This window comes from Acanthochromis polyacanthus, chromosome 20 (genome assembly GCF_021347895.1).
Source record: "Acanthochromis polyacanthus isolate Apoly-LR-REF ecotype Palm Island chromosome 20, KAUST_Apoly_ChrSc, whole genome shotgun sequence".
In the NCBI taxonomy this organism is placed as follows: Eukaryota; Metazoa; Chordata; class Actinopteri; family Pomacentridae; genus Acanthochromis; species Acanthochromis polyacanthus.
Window position 1 is genome coordinate 1,494,761 of NC_067132.1, and position 16,417 is coordinate 1,511,177.

The 16,417-nt window shown below is 39.9% G+C and overlaps 1 long non-coding RNA gene across 1 annotated transcript; it reads left to right on the forward strand.

Moving 5' to 3' along the window:
- The first annotated feature begins 12,822 nt into the window (after positions 1-12,822).
- Positions 12,823-13,574, forward strand: LOC127531256 (uncharacterized). Its single transcript, XR_007938205.1, has 2 exons — positions 12,823-13,032; positions 13,259-13,574. It is a non-coding gene; the product is annotated as an uncharacterized LOC127531256 (long non-coding RNA).
- The last annotated feature ends 2,843 nt before the right edge of the window (positions 13,575-16,417 follow it).

Sequence of the window (16,417 nt, forward strand, 5' to 3'; positions counted from 1 at the left end):
TTCTTTGAAAAGGACAGAGACCAAGGGGGAGAAAGACCCACACAAACACACATTTACACACACACATTGATCAGTGGAGTTACACAGATAAAAGGACAGCATTTGACTTTTATTAAGATTCAGTCACTCAGTGTTGTCCACCTCAGAAACAGAGGATAGAATGCATGTGTAGCTTTTATATCTATGTACTTGGTCATATTTATGCTCCATTTCAGCATTCTGTCACCTATTTCTGGGACCACACACCTGTCATTTTATACAGCAACTGACCAAGATAAATTAACGATAAAGGTTAGAAAAACATACAAAATATTTTGCTGTTATTAGAGTCTTGCTTATTCAATTTTATTGATATAGTGCCAATTATAGTCAAATTGTCTCAAGACGCTTTACAGAACCCATATGCCTGAACCCCAGAGCAAGCCCCAAGGCGACAGTGGTAAGGAAAACACCCTTTTAACAGGGAAAAAACCTTGAACAGAACCTGGCTCTTTATGCAGGGGAACGCATCTGCTGCTGGCTGGGCGGATTGAGAGGGACAGAAGAAGTAGAGAGGCAGAGGTAGAGGTAGAAGGATAGAGGTAGATGTTTAGAGGCAGAGGGGGAGGGATGGGAGAAGAGGTACAACCCTCTCACCCCTGTTCCGCTGATAATGGCTGAATTTGGAATATTCCTGTGTCCTGCAGTCTCAAAAAATGTGGTTTACCTGTAAGGTAGTTAGTGCTCCACTAGTAGAGCATTCACCTGCATCTACAGCAGCTTATTCCTGAGCAGGACAGGTCATATGCTATTAAAAATACTGGAAAAGTCAAACAGCATGACCCTTCCGGTGCTTCCTGTTTCCTTCAGGTGAGTATAAGTCTTCCACACCAATGTGAGGCTGACATGCAAACTACAGGGGAGTCATTGATGGCTCAACTATGGAGCGGAGGTTCTTCAGGACCAGCCTCTCCAGAGACTTCATGGCATGTGAAGTCAAAGCCAGTGGTCAGTAGACACTCAGGGAAAGGTGTTAAGGGGGCAATGGTGAAGTGATGCCAGGTGAATGAGGCGTGGAGGAGGTGGGTGAAGGGGAATAGACAGTAGAGCAGTCATTCAGGTTTCATTCTGACCCCTGGTTGCTTTGAAGTTTAGGGGATTGATCTCTATAATTTAAACTGTACAAAACATAAATAGTTGTCTGATTAAGATAATTAGGTTCAGATGTGGATTCAGTTGAAGCTCTTGTGCAGACTCTGGAAACAAACTCCTAGAAATGCAAGACCGACAAAGGACATTCAGGAAAGAAAAACCGGGCTGAATAGACATAACATGATGTCTCAACTATGTGGGAGTCCTGAACAAAAATATAACATTTTTGACATAAGAATCTTACATGTCCATGAATTTTAAGTTGTCATTATCTTATGAGCTTTGTGAACAATATAAAAAGAAGAACTGTTCCATGTTTTAACTAGAAAAGCACTCGGAGAGCGCATACCTCCGCCATGCCGTTTGTCTGTCTGTCCGTCTGTGTGTGTGTGTGTGTGTGTGTGTGTGTGTGTGTGTGTGTGTGTGTGTGTGTGTGTGTGTGTGTGTGTGTGTGTGTGTGTCTGTCTGTCTGTCTGTCTGTCTGTTTGTCTGTTAACAGCATAACTCAAAAAGTCATGGACGGATTTTCACCAAATTTTTACAGGATGTCCGGATGTCCAATTGAGAGATGGCCTAGCGGCCATCTCTCAATTGTCCTTCGACCTTCAAAAAATTCCTGGATCCAGACGGTGATTCGGATGACCTCCAAAATCTAATCGATTCTTACTCTTGCTCTTCCGGACATCCTGTAAAAATTTGGTGAAAATCCGTCCGTGACTTTTTGAGTTATGCTGTCAACAGACAAACAGACAGACAGACAGACAGACAGACAGACACACACACACACACACACACGGACAGACAGACAAACAAACTCTGGTGATTACATAACCTCCTGGCGGAGGTAATCAACTGAGGATAACCAAAAGAACTTATTATATTATATATAAGTTTGGATCTATTCCTTCTTCACAACCTTGCCTTTATAAGCACAAGATGAGAAAATGATAATTGAAATAACCCTTCAGCCTACAATTGCTGAATAACAGACACACACACACACACACACACACACACACACACACACACACACACACACACACACACACACACTGTGTTTTCCTATCCTTGTGGGGATCTACCATTGACTCCCATTCATATCTAACCTCTAAGCCTTACCCTAACCCTAACCCAGACCAAAAAAATTCCTAACCCTAAAGAAACGTTTTTCCACTTTTACTTTTTTCAGTAACAACAACATGGCCAAGAAAACACTGTTTCCCCTCATGGGGACCCAAATGAGGTCCCGACAAATGACATTTGTTTTGGTTTTCCTATGGTTGTGGGGACATTAGGTCCCCACAACAATAGCCACAACCTGATCACATGCACACACACACACACACACACACACACACACACACACACACACTCACTATGTTTTTCTATCATTGTGGGGACTTACCATTGACTCCCATTCATATCTAACCCCTTACCCTAACCCTAACCTTAACCAAACCCTAATCCTAACCAAAACAATGCCTAACCCTAAAGAAACGTTTTTGCACTTTTACTTTTTCAGTAACAACAACATGGCCAAGAAAACACTGTTTAAACTTGTGGGGCCCGAAATGAGGTCCCCACAAGTGACATAGTTTTCGGTTTTCCTACAGTTGTGGGGACATTTGGTCCCCACAATGTAGCAAAAGCTAAAACACGCACACACGCACACACACACACACACACACACACACACACACACACACACACACACACTTCAATGTGAATAAACCACTTTGATTACTGTCTGACACTCTGCCACTGCACACATACCTCACTAAGACTAGATGACTGCTCAGTTTGTTTTGTACTGTGTCTACTCTTGTTGCAATTCAAATATTATTTAATTGTCGCATCATATGTACATCTATATCTGCAGTGATTCTCTCTGCCATAGCAAAGAAATGAACATATTCCCAGTTTACATAAAGAGGGATTTTTAGCTGTAAAGACTGGTTTAGAAAACACACCACACAATCCCTTTAACTTGTCCTCAGCTTTAGAATGCATTATATATATTTTTATCCCCTAGATTGTGACATCATCCTGAGAAATTCATGCTGCAAGGTCTGTTTTAACAGCAGGGAGGATTAGTGTGATCAGAAAACACCCAAGCATCTCAAGAGCATCTCTACAAGTAACTTAAAGAAAGAGTGAAAAAAACACAGGAATCCGGAGTTTGGTTCTGACAGTGTAATTAATTATTAAGCCTTTCTAATATGAACAGGAATTAACAATCTGTGGACTATGATGAGAGTAGGTAGACTTAAAGAATAATTATATAAATCAGCCTACTCTCGAGGTTTCAAGGCACAGGTATCCAATCACTAGCAGTGGGAAATGAGGTTTCCACACAGGCTCATAAAGTCCAATAACATGGGGGATAAGAAACCACTTTAAAAAACAGTGGCCCTTTATTTGCTAATAGGAGATATAAATCTGAACAAATGAGGTGCAAAAGGAAACTACTTTTACACCTTCCAGCAAGACCATTTATTTTGAAGCTCAACAGGTCTGTTACAAACATGGTATCCATGCAGATAGGTTTAATGGATGGAAATATGGACAAATTAACCACCGGACTTAGTTTCAATCACATTCACTGTATTAAGATGACAGGAAATAAAGACACAGATAAATTTATGCAAACCAGGAGAACACAAATACACAAAAAATAACCACAAGCAGATTGAAAATGAAGATTTGTCTCAGAATGATCACATAAACGCAAAAAATGTACAAAGACTCACAGTGATAGGAAAAACAGTCCAGTCATTCGTCCCATTCTTGTGAACAGGATATGTTTCAAATTCCTCTTCAGATTAAGCACACATGTTCATTTGGTGTCAAGAGTGCAAGGATTCGATGGCTAAAGGTCAGAGGTCAACGGCATAAGACACAATTATTTTATTTTTGCAATTTCTAATGTTGTTCTTGCCAGTTTCAGCATCTCTGTGAATTTTTTTCCCTTTTTTTTCTCCTCTTTGTGATCTGGTTCTCCTATTTACAGAATGTTGTGTCCAGTGCCTTCTAAAAATATTACAAATATACAAATCTCATTTTAAAATCTAATTTTAATAACTGCAACATTATCTACAATCACAATGAAAAAGGTTGATAAAACTTTAAAAGAGTAAAAGATTGTGGTATCATGATAACTCATATAAGCATCTAAACAAGCAACTGGTGCTGAGAGTACAATGTTCTTTCTGTTGTAATTTCCATTTCCTACCAATATCAGTGATTTTTTGGTCAAATATGATTTGTCTGTAGCACCGCTCTTAGTAGGGCAAGGATGCTGCGTGATGCTGATACCAAATTTGTAAGCCTGGATAATGAGTCATTCTTACAAATTAATCTCCAGCTTTACATATCACTTTGGATAAAGTTTTTTTGTATGTAAAAAAAAAAAAAAAAAGCTCCAAATTTAAAAGATGTCAGTATTTGGTGTAATTATCATACCAACCAAGTAGATACTGTTTCATGTCATGTTGCTGAAACAAAAGCAGCAGGTGAACAGGTGACATAACCATTACATTTCCCTATAGTAGGTGATGAAGATAGGATTTAATAGAGAAGCACCAATTATCACTGGGTGGCATCTGAGCACTAAGTATTAAAAATCCCAGAGAGGTTTGCTCACTCTCAACCGCTATGCTTTAGACTGGCTGTATACAGCAGATACTACAGAAAACTTTGTACCTGTGGGTGGAGGTTTGTGGAGGAGTGTTGGATGGCAGGATGTGAAGATGAAAGGGAACATTTTGGCTACCTAATGTGTCAGTGTATTATTTGAATTTCATGGAATGCTGCTTTTTGTACACATTTGTCATTAACCTGAATTTGTGAGAAAAGAGGCATGGAAAAAATAGGATGAAACAAAAAAATTTCTCGAAAACAAAATAGAAATGTGAAAGAAGATGGCTACATTAACAGGTATTTTCATTTGAAGAATACATGAATCAACCCGATCTCACAAGGATTCGTGAAACTGTCACGTAAATTAATTTATGGTTTCGTGCGCACCAACACGATTTTCTCATGTTTTTCGTGTTGCTCCCAACGAAATTCAAACCAATGTTTTTCGTGTTGCTCACAACGAAATTCAAACCAATGTTTTTCGTGTTGCTCACAACGAAATTCACACCAATGTATTTCAAGCGGAGGACTTTTTGTTTCCCTCAGAACGTATTTCAAACGAATGGGTATATTATATTTTTAATGTAAAAGCGTTGCGAATTCAATGCTATATTTTGCATTACATCGTCCCATATTTATAATGTGATGCCTTTATTTTTGCAGCAGGATTTGGGTATTTGAGATGAAAAAATGTTAGTGTTTGTTTGTTTGCAAACGGATTTGATTTTGTTTTCATATCTGAATCTTAATCACACCTGAATAGAACGTTTAATTAATCAAATATTCCTCGCGTGTCATGTTTCTCCTCACTATATTTTGCATTACATCGTCCCATATTTATAATGTAATGCAGGGGTCGGCAAGTAGATGTGGCTTTGGGCCAAAATTTGTGTAAACATCATTTGGCCGTTTGACCGAAGGGCCGGTGTGCTGGTATTTATTAAATAATTTTGTATAGCAGGTGTCCGATGCCTATATAGCTCAGCAAGTTAAGCAGGCGACTGCTGTATAGGAGCTGGTCTCCGACACGGGTTCGATTCCGGTCTGCTGTATTATAATATTAGGGAAATTTTTCATACACAAATGCAGATTTCTAAAATGTAAACCTATTTTTAATATGTTTCATAAAGAAATGTCTCTATTCTTCTCATCATTGAAACATATGAAAAAACGGACTGCTGTAAAACAGGATTGAAGATATCAAACTCATGGACAACCCCTAACCCATTGGACATTCATGCGGACAGACTCCTGTTTCAATTAAAAAAAAAAAAAGTGCAGCACTTCGGCACCTTTCTTCTTCGGTGGTGTCTGTGTAAAATAATGTCCAACATGCAAACAGTACACCAAGCGCCATGAAGCACAAAATGCAGGTGTAAATCAATGGGGTGCTGAACATAATATAAAATATGCCGAACCATTTGTCCTGTATCATAGCTACATGTATGACGTTTGCGGCAAAAAAGTAAAAATAAAAAAAAAACGCATGAAAATCAGTTTAATATTCAGAGTTAAGATGGATTAAATCTGCTGTCAAACAGCGCTGAGTGGAGTGGATGACCAGACCAAGATGGCGGCCCCACCGCTTGTCAGCCCCAATAGGCAGTAGCGGTCGATGCAGCGTCTACTCTTTATTATGTCTATGGTGCTGAATGCTCTGGGAGCAAGTCTGCAGTGAAAACACTTTTGAAGGGGTCAAGGGTCACTAAATCAAGGTTCAAAGGTTCAAAGGTTCACTTTATTGTCATATCATTCCACATTTGCACATGAAACAATACAAAATTTGACCCTGGTCCCGGTTTCAGCCATCAAAAAAATATAAAAACACTCTCATAAAAACAATATAAGTATAAAGAGACACACTAATATATACAAATCTGCAACATAGATATATGTGCAGTGAACCAACAGTTTGTGCAATATTTAGTAGGTAAATGAATAAAGAGCCTAATGCAGTAGTGCAGTGTGTGTATGAATGTGTGTATGCTTGTGTGTGTATGTGGGGATGTGTGCATGCATGTGTATTTGCGGGGCAGAGGTGGTGATGATATGAAAATAGAGTCTATACAGAGACCTGTTCAGTAGCCTGACAGCTTCGGGGAAGAAGACTTCAAATGAAGGAGGCATTTTGTGCAACATATCAAGTATCATAAAAGTCATTCCCAGTGGAATTCAAGTCTGATATTGTGTGGGACTATTCAGAGCAGTCACATGAAGCACTGTATCTGTTTTCAAGTGTCTAGCCCCATGGGAACCTGCTTTTTTCAGCAGTGAGGCCGACTAGTAGTGATGAAGCCTAAGGCCTTCAAACATGTAAAAAAAATCCTGCTCGGTCATTTTTGGGTCTAGTGACACCAAATCAGATACACTCCTACTAGACCACCCCTTGACCTTGCATATTTTTTTTCAGAGAGTTAGCTTGTTAGGAGTCTTCTGTTCAATGGTAGCAACACACATCGGACAAACAACCTCCATGTGACAAAAACATCCATTGCAGCATGTTCTTTAAGCAATAGCACTCATACTGTAATAGACCTGTTTACAACCAATACCTGATATGTGTTTGACCCAAAATGGAAAAAAAGTACAAGTTTGATTAAAGCTTTTTACAGTTTTTCATCTGCTACCAGTGAAGTAGAAAGGTTTTAATTAGTATGTGTTTCGTGTGTGGGCAAAGTGTTCTTTTCAGAGTCAGTCAGCGCAGCACAGTGAGGTGCACCAAAGAAAATTAATGATAAAATGATGACTAAATACTAAGATGTTATGATGAATAAAACAAAGATTTTTCAGTGATGGAGTATTCTTTTCCACTTGTACAATGACTGCAAGGAAATTGTGCTGCAATCAAACAGCAAACTCTTTGAATGAACAATAAAGGCAACATGGAAATGCAGAAAATTACAGTTTGTCAAACGTCTGCATGAAGCTGCTTCAAAAACAGGTCAATCTCTATGGATCCCTGCGTTAAAATGTCCAAGTTTACACCAGCCTTTTTGCTCCTGTTTTGCTGTTGTAGGTCCTGGTGGTCTGAAAACGTACACCAGTATTGGTTTAGGACCCAATATCAAGCATGTGCAGGTTGGTCCAAATCGGTCAAAGAATCTGTGAGATTTTGACCTTAAATAGCCTTTTGGACATTAAAGGGGCACATTTCCAAACTTCAACATGGTACCATCTGGCCCACTGTTTATGTAGGAGGCTGATATTGTATATACCAACTCACGGGGGGCCCTAATACTTGTGGTTAAGATTTCGTCCAGTTCGGGTAAAAAATGAGGGTGAGGGTCTAATTCCACTGGCAGAAGGCTCTCAGGGTGTAAGAGTCTGACAAGACCTGATTTTCCAGCATGAACACTGAGTCAGATTTTTCTACTGGGACCCTGGGGCTGATCTTTTACTATATTATACTAGCCTATATTTGGAGCTGAACTGTGGTGGTTTGGTGTCTCTATGACCTTCCTGGGACCCCTGGCGCAGGGTACAACTGTCACATTTTTGGACATTGAAGCCCCATAAATTAGTAATTTTTGCATCAAATGAGCTGAAACTTTTAGGGGTGATTCAGGTGGCCTTGGTGAACAATTGATTTGAAGCACAGGTCTCTAGGTTGTTCCTGGAGCTACTTCCGGTTTGGGAGGGGCTAGCAAAACAGTTCCAGTGGATTTAGATTTTACATGTTTCAGAGGTACCAGATCCCAGGTTTCAGCTCTCTGAGTGTTACAGAAGAGAAATGAGAGCAAAAGAGGGACATTTATGAAAAAACATGTCTTTTTGGCCCTCATTCCTTCTTCAGGGCCCCTGGAGGTTTGCAAACGTGCATGAGTGTTCACATTAGTCTCTATATATAGAACCTGTGCAGTTTGGTCCAAATTGGTTAAGGAATGTGTAAGATTTTGACCTTTTTAGCCCATTTTGAAGCATTTGTACATTAAAGGGTTAATCGTCGAGTGAGAAACAGTCCCGTGCTCGGGCCCCTTTTGAGCTAACTCTGAAAAAAAATATGCAAGGTCAGGGGGTGGTCTCGTAGGAGTGTGTCCGATTTGGTGTCACTAGACCCAAAAATGACCGAGCAGGATTTTTTTTTTTTTACGTTTGAAGGCCTCAGGCTTCACCACTACTAGTAGGCCTCACTGCTGAAAAACGCGGGTTCCCATGGGGCTAGACCCTTGAAAACAGATACAGTGCTTCATGTGACTGCTCTGAATAGTCCCACACAATATCAGACTTGAATTCCACTGGGAATGAATTTTATGATACTTGATATGTTGCACAAAATGTCTCCTTCATTTGAAGTCTTCAGATTTAGTGACCCTTGACCCCTTCAAAGGTGTTTTCACTGCAGACTTGCTCCCAGAGCATTCAGCACACCCTGTTCTATGACTTTATGCACTTTGGTGCACTTTGATTGATGTTCTCACACAGTTTCTCATTCATTTTACATTTCCATCTTAAAAAAGGCCCCTGTTCCAGTGCCTTTTTTGCTCCTATTTTGCCGTTGTAGGTCCTGGTGGTCTGAAAACATACACCAGTATTGGTTTAGGACCCAATATCAAGGATGTGCAGGTTGGTCCAAATTGGTCAAAGAATCTGTGAGATTTTGACCTTAATTGGCCTTTTGGACATTAAAGGGGCACACAGTGTGTCCTCTGCTTGTCTTGAATCAAAAATCAACGTCAGTAAATTTCTCACTCCTTAATAAGAGATGTAAACGAGATGCCATATTCATTCAATATTCATTACGGTACTGGATGGTTTAAAAAAAACAAACTTTATTGCACTATGTCAGTGAACAAAGCAAACAATGAACACCGGACCATGATGTATGGATTGTACTTTATTTCATGGGGAAAAAAGTATTTAATAGGCTGCATAAACACATCCACCACGAGCCGCGCTGCGGGTGCACGAGCCGCGCTGCGGGTGCACGAGCCGCGCTGCGGGTGCATGAGCAGGGCGAGCAGGTAGAAGGTGTATGAGAGATGTAGAGGAGAGACGACTAAGACGGCGACCGGGGCAGGTAGTGAGCAATGGCATGTTGCTGATAACAGTGCAGTTAGTTAATAAAGAGCCCCTCTCTTCGGCAAAACGGCCTCTGTCTTTTGCGTGTGTTTGTGCCACCGCTGCAACAAGTGTGGAGCCTGTGTTTTCCCGACCACAGTCAGGAAGCGGACAGCAGGAAAGGTTAACAATAGATATCGTCAGTAACTACACAAATATGTTAAGAGCTCAGATAACGACACAATGTAACGAATAAATACAATAACATATAGGCCTATGCCATCTGGTTGAGCCCATGGAAGAGTCCTTACCAACCACCATAGCAACAGAGGAAAACGTAACAGTGTAACAATTCCGTTCAGAGACGTGAAAGATTCATCGTAATAACAAACAAACCAAAGATCATACACAAGAACTGAACGAATATTGTGAAATTAAAAAGTATATTTTTCGCTAGAAATGTCACCAAAATGCTTTCTTAAGTCCAAACTGTCTTGAAATAATGCATTTTCCACCGAGAATGAAAGGAAATGCCACCATGTTTTCATTTTGAGAGGCCCGCAGCAAGCAGTCACGTGACCTGTCGTCAGGCCAATAGAAAATAATAGGGAGAAAAAACTTAAACATTTTACAATTTTCAGACCTTTATTGTGAAACTGTTACGTTTTGTTCTGTGGACAAACGTAGGTATTTCACATTTGGCCATGAGACTGGGTTGCCCACAGAAGACTGTAGTAAAAATTATAAGATTTGAAAATGATGACAGCTCAGTAGCGTCAGATGACACAATAATACTGCCCCATGCCATGACTCCAGAAAGGTCTGAGAGATGGACTCAGGTTTGTCCAGTGCCCACTTTTTCCTACGAGGTAGAATTCATACTCAGTGAAGGGAATGCTACATATGTGAGAACAGGGAAAACTCTCAAGTTATCTAGAGGGCCAAAGCATGACATCATTGAGACTCTTGCTGCCAAAATGCATAGCTATAAAGCATACCCCAGTGACAGGGAAGTTTCAGTGGTAGCAGAAGCTCTTGTCACTAAGCATCTTTGTCTAAAAGAACCAGGATCTCAGACAGGGTGGTAAATATTCTGAAGTTTAAAATGGGGAACTACCGCACTAAGTTAAGTCGGGCTGGACTTCAGGAGGTAGCTGTAAATTCAGGGAAGAGAAGTAGAAACAACCCAGAGAAACAATCTCCTCACAGTAACATCAAAAGACCCAAGAAGGCAGAAGTGAACTTCCTCCCCAATTACCCAAGGGGTGAAGATGCTGCAAGCCTCAAGCAACTGAGACTATAAATTGTGGATGAAGTGAAAATGAGTGACAAAAATCTTGTCCATATTACAAAGTTAATGCAGACCACCTTTGTAGTGATGGGAAATCCGGCTCTTTTTAGCGAGCCGGCTCTTTTGGCTCCCAAACGGCTCTTCGGGTTGTTTTGTTGCTTTAATTAATTTATTATCAACAACAATACAAAATTATGCACAAAATGAATTACTAATGTAAAAGATTGTGTTTTTTAAATTTATATATGTTTATTACATATATATATATATATATATATATATATATATATATATATATGCTTTTTTTATTCACTCCACAAAAATCCATCCATTCTCTATACACCGCTTTATCCTCACTAAGGTTGCGGGGGGGTGCTGGAACCTATCCCAGCTGACTTGGGCTGGGGACACCCTGGACAGGTCACCAGTCTGTCACAGGGCTACATATACAGACACACAATCACACTCACATTCACACCTATGGGCAATTTAGAGTGACCAATTAACCTCAGCATATTTTTGAACTGTGGGAGGAAGCCGGAGTACCCGGAGAAAACCCATGCATGCACAGGGAGAACATGCAAACTCCATGCAGAAAGATCCCAGGCCCACCCCGGGATTCCAACTGGGATCTTCTTGCTGCAAGGCGAAAGTGCTAACCACTACACTACTGTGCAGCCGACTCCACAAAATGTAAAACAAATAAATTATAAAATACAAAGAACAACTATTTACAACTCAATTTTCAACTATTTCAATATTCAGCTTTTTCCTTTTAAACAAATTTAAAGTGAAACAACACAAAACACAGCAAACCACTTTGTTTTCCACATCCCACTCTTTTGCCACTTTGAGCAGCTCTTCTGCTAAGTTCTCAGCAGTGTGTCTGTCGCTGAACTCAAAACAATCCAGAAGACAGAACACCATTTTACATTTTTCAATAAAGTGACACGTAACTGACAAGAAGGATGTATTGGTTTGGGATGTCCAGCTGTCAGTTATTAGACAGACTGCTGTGGCTTTTTTAACCCTCTCTTGCAGTAATGTATGTTCTGTGTCATACAGGCCTGGGATGATTTTTTGGGAAAGTGTTTTCCTGCTTGGAATTGCATACATTGGATTTAGTGCATGAACAAACTTCTTGGATCCTTTATCATCCACAACTGAAAATGGTTGAAAATCAAGGGTAATCATTTCTGCCAGTTCTTCATCAATTGAGTTCTGTCTTGCTGTGGTCACAGACTTCTGCAAAAACTGTGTCATAGAGCTCTGGATCGGAGGTTTTGGTGGTTGTGGTGGCATAGTACATGATGCTGTAGATACTGCAGCAGCAGCAACAGTAGACACACTGGCACCTTCATTAATACCACATTCAACCCATTGCACTGATGGGTGGACAGTTCTCAGATGCCTGTGGAGGTTGTTTGTGGAGCCGGCTCTGTAGGATATTCTTTTCTTGCAGACTCTACACTCTGCCTTTGTATTATCAACTTGATATCAAATTGAAATGGTTCCAGATTTTACTCCTTTTCCTGGTGTCACTCATTTTCTTTACCTTTCTGTCGATGTCTGGTTTCGTTGCCCCTGGCTCTCTTTCTCTCTGTCCCTCCTGCTCTGTTCCTGATCTACCGCTGCTGCATCTGTGAGTGGAACTGCCGCCCCTCCCCCGCTCTGCTCAGCGCAAACACGTATTGACCAATCACGTCTGGCTTGAAGTGAAAAAAGTGAGAGAGCGTGGGTGAGAGAGAGAGGGTGCGAGAGAAAAAAAAAACAAAACAACACGGCTCCCAGCGCGGCTCCCAATAAGGAGCCGGCTCCCGTCGGTCACTTGAAAGATCCGGCTCTAAGAGCCGTTTCGTTCGCAAACGACACATCACTACACCTTTGCCCTGCGGGGCAAAGAGGTTGTCAATGATGACCTACCTGTTGCCGAGATCCTGGAACGGTGGCCTGCCCTCAAAATAGAGTCACAGGTGAATAGATTTTCATTTCCATACCTGTTTTAGCATATGTACTATGTCCTTTATGTATCTTTGTCAGCGATAACTGGGTCAAATTTACTCAGATTTACATGTGAAAACTGCATATTATCAATCAAATCATAGTTCAAAATGTTAAACTGTTTTTCTTACAGGGCCACAGACAGCCGATAAACACATACTTAAGCACTGACTGAAGCACTGATATATATTTCTGCAGATCTGAGCTGAGTTTCACAGAATTACGAACATGAACCTGAAGAACCACTTCTATTCTCCTTTGGATCGACATTCTCCCCATCTTCAGAACTTGTTCAGAAAGAAAGCTGCTCGTACTGGGAAAGTGTCTGAAGTTAAATGTAATAGAGTTTTTTATGCATATTGCCCATTTTTATTAGTTCCATGATTTTGGTGATTTTTACAGCCTTTCAACTGTTTTTGAAGAGTTGATTGAATTTCCATTTCAAAACAATTTTATGGCTAATGTTTGCATCATGTTTTATGGTTACTTAATAAAGAAGTAACTTGCGGTTAAATTGTCTGTCTTAACCTGTTTATTTAATTTTAGAAAGTATTAAGTTAGAAACTTTGAGTTAAAGTTACTCAATAAATTTTATGGAATCGGTTTCCAAAAATTTAAGTGCACAATAGTGTAATTTTTAGTTGTAATTAAATACAGGTTTTAATTATAGCTCAGTTTATATAACTTTTTAAGTTACTGTAAACACTTTGTTAGTAAGAAATAAATACTTTGTATTAAGGTATTAACATTTTTTAAGTTATCAATGCTTATTTTAACTAGTAGGGTGAAACCCAAATACCTAGTACAAATGACTTAATCAACACTGTTTCTATAACTTAAAAAATTAAGTTTGCCTTAGAATGAGCTGGTTAAGGCTACTTAAAGAAGATTCTCTAAAATTAATATGAGGTAGATGTACTTAAAAACTTTGATGTAATCAGTTTCAAAAAAATTTGAGTCAATAAATCAGGTTTTACAGTGCACAGTGTTAGATATGGAGTGAAATTACTGCCAAAACCTCACAAACACAAAAAATGTGTTTTATTCACACCCAGTGATTCACAAACAAACTCAGTGTGTTCTGCAAAAAGCAAAATGTCATTCACAACTAATGCACTTAAGTTTGTTCATCAAAAAAATGCTCCACAAATTTAAAAAAAATATATCTGCACTTACATTAAAATATCCTTCAAGCCCAAAATAAAATCTTTCAAGTACAAAACAAAATCTTCCAAGTTTCTTTTTTTTTCTGAGTACAAAAAAACAATTCTGCAAGTAGGAGAAACATTTGGCTCCCCACCGTCACGTGGCTTTTGGCAGTAACTTTGCACCTTGCCGATTCGCATCCGCAGGACTTAGGATTTATTCACAAATGCCAGTGCACGTTCCGAGAACTTTTGTGTAATTTGCATGCCACAACGGCAGGTTGCGCTGTTAATGCCGTTTAACACATAGCACCATGCACCATCGACTATGGCCAGGACCAGGACCGAGTCAGTCAGTCGCCCAAGGGCGTAGGTTTGGTCTCAACATTGGTAGGGACGATATAACAGCATAACCTGCATGTACACTTTTTGCTGGGGACGGGACATTAATAAGACCAAACAGATTGGGTGAACTGGGGTCAGGGCTACATTTCTCACAAATATGAACCTAATTAATTGATAAGCTAAATGATCAATGCAAAATAAATCTGTATTGACTTACACTAACTTCCATGTGTATTGGTTCAGGTGATAGTAATTAAATACATTTTAATAAATAAATAAATGCACTAATAGGTATTTGGTTTCAAAAGTGTAAAGTCACAACACGCTCTAGCCTTCTTTCCTTCTAAACCAGGCCGTTTACAAGAAGAAAAGCAGCAGCATGTGTTTTTTTTTTGACTGTCAACACTTTCCTGTGAAACACAGACTGGGACCTCTCTCTCTAAGCAGCTTCTTGCTCACGTTTTTCTGGTTCTATATTTTCCAGCAGAGTTCACTACATTTCTCACAGTTTAATTAACGTTAACAGTAGAAAACACATACAGGAGGACAATTCTCTCTAAGCAGCTTCCTACTCGAGTTTTGCAGGTTAGCAAGTTCACACAGTTTAATGTTATGCTAACTCTGATGCAGGTCGGAATTTCAGTAGCAACATGAGTGGTGTGTTCCCCACGTCCACAACATTGACGTCTTTTTACATTACTTACAGTGTCGTCTGCTGCTGCTGCTGCTGGCCGAAAAAAAACTTCTAATATCCCTCCTCTTCGAAGGGGGCGGAGAAGGCGGCATGTTTATTTCTTGTGTATTTCTGTCGGGGCTGTGTGAGTGTGCATGTGGGTGGTGGGGGGGTCAAGTCATCAGCCAATCAAATGCACGTTTGATTGGACCGGCACATTCAGCAAGTGAAAAGGGGTAAATGTAAGTCTGAACCTGGTCTGAACATAATGAAAATAATTCACTTAATAATGGTAGGGTCAATTCTATCCTTACAACATATGGGAAGACAATCAAAATTACATATTTAACTGAACTCATTATAAAATGCAAATAAGGTTGCTTAAAAGTTGGTGGGGACAATTTGACCCTCTTGAAAAGTTGGTAGTGTTATGTCCCTACCGTCCCTATGCAAACCTACGCCCTTGCAGTCGCCCCAGTACAACGCGCCATGAGCAACCAACAGGTGAGTTCGTGGTCATTGTTGATGAAAAATTAAATCATCTTCCGTGGGTACATGTAATTTTAGTCACTGCCGGAGCTAACCCATCGAGCTAACTTAACCACATATTTTGTTTCTTACTAAATATGTCTTGTTGGTGGCGGTCACTTCCCTTCTAGTTATTATGAGACAGTATTTCATTACTACGTGGATGAGCCCACATGCTAGTGACTGATTTCTCATACACTCAGATGTTGTAATTACTGAAGAGCTATCTTAATCATAACCTAGAGAACTTCATATCTTGTGTGATTGTGTGTTCTTCATTTTGATCTATTTTTTTTGTATTATTGACCACATGAACTGCAGTCACTTCAGTCAAACTGGGTCAATTAGCCAGCTTCGCTTCACTCGGTGATAATCAAAGACGATAGCTCAATATAATATAAATGGACAGGCTGGTTTCTCCGCGAACTTGTCCCGAAGTGGCAGGGACTTGCTGCGATGGCTTGACGATTAGGAAGCAAATGCATAGCACCTTGCTAGGTATCTGCACGTCCCTCTACATCCTACATACAACTGCACAGTACAATATTGCCAAATTGTTCGTCATTACATATCCGTTATAGTGTGAATTGATAAATTGTGTGGACACACTAACATGCAGACTCTTTCCTCTGGATATTTGATAGTTTTGAATGATCTTTTTAGGTT